Below are 6,000 nucleotides of genomic sequence, written 5' to 3' on the forward strand. Positions count from 1 at the left end.
CATATCAGCCCCAGCACCTGTATATACATCAGCCCCAGCACCTCTATACACATCAGCCCCAGCACCTGTATATACATCAGCCCCAGCACCTGTATATACATCAGCCCCAGCACCTGTATATACATCAGCTCCAGCACCTGTATACACACATCAGCCCCAGCACCTGTATACACATCAGCCCCAGCACCTGTATACACACATCAGCTCCAGCACCTGTATATACATCAGCTCCAGCACCTGTATACACATCAGCCCCAGCACCTGTATACACATCAGCCCCAGCACCTGTATACACATCAGCCCCAGCACCTGTATATACATCAGCCCCAGCACCTGTATATACATCAGCCCCAGCACCTGTATATACATCAGCCCCAGCACCTGTATACACATCAGCCCCAGCACCTGTATATACATCAGCCCCAGCACCTGTACATACATCAGCCCAGCACCTGTATATACATCAGCCCCAGCACCTGTATATACATCAGCCCCAGCACCAGTATATACATCAGCCCCAGTACCTATATATACATCAGCCCCAGCACCTCTATACACATCAGCCCCAGCACCTGTATATACATCAGCCCCAGCACCTGTATATACATCAGCCCAGCACCTCTATACACATCAGCCCCAGCACCTGTATACACATCAGCTCCAGCACCTGTATATACATCAGCACCTGTATACACATCAACCCCAGCACCTGTATACACATCAGCCCCAGTACCTGTATACACATCAGCTCCAGCACCTGTATACACATCAGCTGCAGCACCTATATATACATCAGCCCCAGCACCTGTATATACATCAGCACCAGCACCTGTATACACATCAGCCCCAGCACCTGTATACACATCAGCCCCAGCACCTGTATATACATCAGCCCCAGCACCTGTATATACATCAGCCCCAGCAACTGTATATACATCAGCCCCAGTACCTATATATACATCAGCCCCAGCACCTCTATACACATCAGCCCCAGCACCTGTATATACATCAGCCCCAGCACCTGTATATACATCAGCCCCAGCACCTGTATACACATCAGCCCCAGCACCTATATATACATCAGCTCCAGCACCTGTATATACATCAGCCCCAGTACCTATATACATATCAGCCCCAGCACCTGTATATACATCAGCCCCAGCACCTCTATACACATCAGCCCCAGCACCTGTATATACATCAGCCCCAGCACCTGTATATACATCAGCTCCAGCACCTGTATACACATCAGCTCCAGCACCTCTATACACATCAGCCCCAGCACCTGTATATACATCAGCCCCAGCATCTGTATATACATCAGCTCCAGCACCTGTATATACATCAGCTCCAGCACCTGTATATACATCAGCCCCAGTACCTATATATACATCAGCTCCAGCACCTGTATACACATCAGCCCCAGCACCTGTATATACATCAGCTCCAGCACCTGTATATACATCAGCCCCAGCACCTCTATATACATCAGCCCCAGCACCTGTATATACATCAGCCCCAGCACCTGTATACACACATCAGCCCAGCACCTGTATATACACATCAGCTCCAGCACCTGTATATACATCAGCCCCAGCACCTGTATATACATCAGCCCCAGTACCTATATATACATCAGCTCCAGCACTTGTATACACATCAGCCCCAGCACCTGTATATACATCAGCCCCAGCACCTGTATATACATCAGCTCCAGCACCTGTATATACATCAGCCCCAGCACCTGTATATACATCAGCTCCAGCACCTATATATACATCAGCCCCAGCACCTGTATATACATCAGCTCCAGCACCTGTATATACATCAGCCCCAGCACCTGTATATACATCAGCTCCAGCACCTGTATATACATCAGCTCCAGCACCTGTATATACATCAGCTCCAGCACCTGTATACACATCAGCCCCAGCACCTGTATACACATCAGCCCCAGCACCTGTATATACATCAGCCCCAGCACCTGTATATACATCAGCCCCAGCACCTGTATATACATCAGCTCCAGCACCTGTATACACATCAGCTGCAGCACCTATATATACATCAGCCCCAGCACCTGTATATACATCAGCCCCAGCACCTGTATATACATCAGCCCCAGCACCTGTATACACATCAGCCCCAGCACCTATATATACATCAGCTCCAGCACCTGTATATACATCAGCCCCAGTACCTATATACATATCAGCCCCAGCACCTGTATATACATCAGCCCCAGCACCTCTATACACATCAGCCCCAGCACCTGTATATACATCAGCCCCAGCACCTGTATATACATCAGCCCCAGCACCTGTATATACATCAGCTCCAGCACCTGTATACACATCAGCTCCAGCACCTCTATACACATCAGCCCCAGCACCTGTATATACATCAGCTCCAGCACCTGTATATACATCAGCTCCAGCACCTGTATATACATCAGCTCCAGCACCTGTATATACATCAGCTCCAGCACCTGTATATACATCAGCCCCAGTACCTATATATACATCAGCTCCAGCACCTGTATACACATCAGCCCCAGCACCTGTATATACATCAGCTCCAGCACCTGTATATACATCAGCCCCAGCACCTGTATATACATCAGCCCCAGCACCTGTATATACATCAGCCCCAGCACCTGTATACACACATCAGCCCAGCACCTGTATATACACATCAGCTCCAGCACCTGTATATACATCAGCCCCAGCACCTGTATACACACATCAGCTCCAGCACCTGTATATACATCAGCCCCAGCACCTGTATACACACATCAGCTCCAGCACCTGTATATACATCAGCCCCAGCACCTGTATATACATCAGCCCCAGCACCTGTATATACATCAGCTCCAGCACCTGTATATACATCAGCTCCAGCACCTATATATACATCAGCCCCAGCACCTGTATATACATCAGCTCCAGCACCTGTATATACATCAGCTCCAGCACCTGTATATACATCAGCTCCAGCACCTGTATACACATCAGCCCCAGCACCTGTATACACATCAGCCCCAGCACCTGTATATACATCAGCCCCAGCACCTGTATATACATCAGCCCCAGCACCTGTATATACATCAGCTCCAGCACCTGTATACACATCAGCTGCAGCACCTATATATACATCAGCCCCAGCACCTGTATATACATCAGCCCCAGCACCTGTATATACATCAGCCCCAGCACCTGTATACACATCAGCCCCAGCACCTATATATACATCAGCTCCAGCACCTGTATATACATCAGCCCCAGTACCTATATACATATCAGCCCCAGCACCTGTATATACATCAGCCCCAGCACCTCTATACACATCAGCCCCAGCACCTGTATATACATCAGCTCCAGCACCTGTATATACATCAGCTCCAGCACCTGTATATACATCAGCCCCAGCACCTGTATATACATCAGCCCCAGCACCTGTATATACATCAGCCCCAGCATCTGTATATACATCAGCTCCAGCACCTGTATATACATCAGCTCCAGCACCTGTATATACATCAGCCCCAGTACCTATATATACATCAGCTCCAGCACCTGTATACACATCAGCCCCAGCACCTGTATATACATCAGCTCCAGCACCTGTATATACATCAGCCCCAGCACCTGTATATACATCAGCCCCAGCACCTGTATATACATCAGCCCCAGCACCTGTATACACACATCAGCCCAGCACCTGTATATACACATCAGCTCCAGCACCTGTATATACATCAGCCCCAGCACCTGTATACACACATCAGCTCCAGCACCTGTATATACATCAGCCCCAGCACCTGTATACACACATCAGCTCCAGCACCTGTATATACATCAGCCCCAGCACCTGTATATACATCAGCTCCAGCACCTGTATACACATCAGCCCCAGCACCTGTATATACATCAGCCCCAGCACCTGTATATACATCAGCTCCAGCACCTGTATATACATCAGCCCCAGCACCTGTATATACATCAGCTCCAGCACCTATATATACATCAGCCCCAGCACCTGTATATACATCAGCTCCAGCACCTGTATATACATCAGCCCCAGCACCTGTATATACATCAGCTCCAGCACCTGTATATACATCAGCCCCAGCACCTATATATACATCAGCCCCAGCACCTGTATATACATCAGCCCCAGCACCTGTATATACATCAGCCCCAGCATCTGTATATACATCAGCCCCAGTACCTATATATACATCAGCCCCAGCACCTGTATATACATCAGCCCCAGCACCTGTATATACATCAGCCCCAGCACCTGTATATACATCAGCTCCAGCACCTGTATACACATCAGCTCCAGCACCTGTATATACATCAGCCCCAGCACCTATATATACATCAGCCCCAGCACCTGTATATACATCAGCCCCAGCACCTGTATATACATCAGCCCCAGCATCTGTATATACATCAGCCCCAGCACCTGTATATACATCAGCCCCAGCACCTGTATATACATCAGCCCCAGCACCTGTATACACATCAGCTCCAGCACCTGTATATACATCAGCCCCAGTACCTATATATACATCAGCCCCAGCACCTGTATATACATCAGCCCCAGCACCTGTATACACATCAGCCCCAGCACCTGTATATACATCAGCTCCAGCACCTGTATACACATCAGCTCCAGCACCTGTATATACATCAGCCCCAGCACCTATATATACATCAGCCCCAGCACCTGTATATACATCAGCCCCAGCACCTGTATATACATCAGCCCCAGCATCTGTATATACATCAGCCCCAGTACCTATATATACATCAGCCCCAGCACCTGTATATACATCAGCCCCAGCACCTGTATATACATCAGCCCCAGCACCTGTATATACATCAGCTCCAGCACCTGTATACACATCAGCTCCAGCACCTGTATATACATCAGCCCCAGCACCTGTATATACATCAGCCCCAGCACCTGTATACACATCAGCCCCAGTACCTATATATACATCAGCCCCAGCACCTATATATACATCAGCCCCAGCACCTGTATATACATCAGCTCCAGCACCTGTATACACATCAGCTCCAGCACCTGTATATACATCAGCCCCAGCACCTGTATATACATCAGCTCCAGCACCTGTATACACATCAGCTCCAGCATGGAGTATATGACCCCACAGACAGGACTGATCACTGCGGTAATTGAGCCGCACAGCACTTATAAAACTTTCATCCTATACACAGACGAGGCTGCGGTAACTATGGGACGTTGCTATGGACGCTTTCACTTCTCCTCTCCACTGCCGATCCTACCGTACAAATGGCCTCAGTCCCCGGGGTGATTACCGCTTCATTCTCAGACATAACGCAGCAGGTCACTCACCCGACACCCGGGCCTCCCAGGGACAACAACTCACCGGTAACCATGGAAACGGGGCATAGCCACTACGGCTGAGGGCGGGGTGGACTGACGGGACGTCGGGTCACTGCACAGGGCAGTAATGGCGAATTCTGCCGCTCCTGTGTGTATAGGGGGCAGGGGCTGTACAGGAGGGTGCGGCTGTGACATGGGGAGCCACACATCATATACAGGGGACTACCCTCCCAGGATAAGGCTGCGGGGGGTGGGGACAAATGCGTTTATATATATTTACTGATATACACTGATTGATGGATACTGGTTTATACTGGTATTTAGTGATATATAAATACTTATGTTTACAGATTTATACTGCTATGTACTAATGTAAACTGATATAGTTGGATATATACTGATGTATACAAATCACTGATCGATTTATAATGATTGATACTGTTATTTATTGATGATGCTGAAGTTGGATTCTTATTCAAAAAGAATAAAGAAAAAGACTGAACAGAATAACTTCTAGGTCCAGAAGATGGAGAAGGATTATAGATTTCTAGTGAATCCTGGGCATGGAATGAACATGGAATATATATAGATTACAGGGAAATGAGCACATATCCTATATAA

General features: G+C 48.2%; 1 protein-coding gene across 3 annotated transcripts in view; it reads right to left on the reverse strand.

Annotated features, from left to right (window-relative positions):
- TTLL13 (tubulin tyrosine ligase like 13) overlaps positions 1-5,566 on the reverse strand; it is a 91,266-nt gene extending 85,700 nt beyond the window's left edge. Inside the window, exon 1 of one of the 3 annotated variants that reach the window (XM_073653210.1) lies at positions 5,423-5,566. The gene's annotated coding sequence lies outside the window, so the exon portion shown is untranslated. Of the gene's footprint in view, positions 1-5,318 lie in introns of all 3 variants that reach the window. The other 2 variants (XM_073653209.1, XM_073653208.1) reach the window with 2 other exon arrangements.
- Positions 5,567-6,000: the final 434 nt, after the last annotated feature.

Source organism: Phyllobates terribilis, unplaced genomic scaffold (genome assembly GCF_046119375.1).
Source record: "Phyllobates terribilis strain yellow unplaced genomic scaffold, ASM4611937v1 Scaffold_11__3_contigs__length_659146591, whole genome shotgun sequence".
In the NCBI taxonomy this organism is placed as follows: domain Eukaryota; kingdom Metazoa; phylum Chordata; class Amphibia; order Anura; family Dendrobatidae; genus Phyllobates; species Phyllobates terribilis.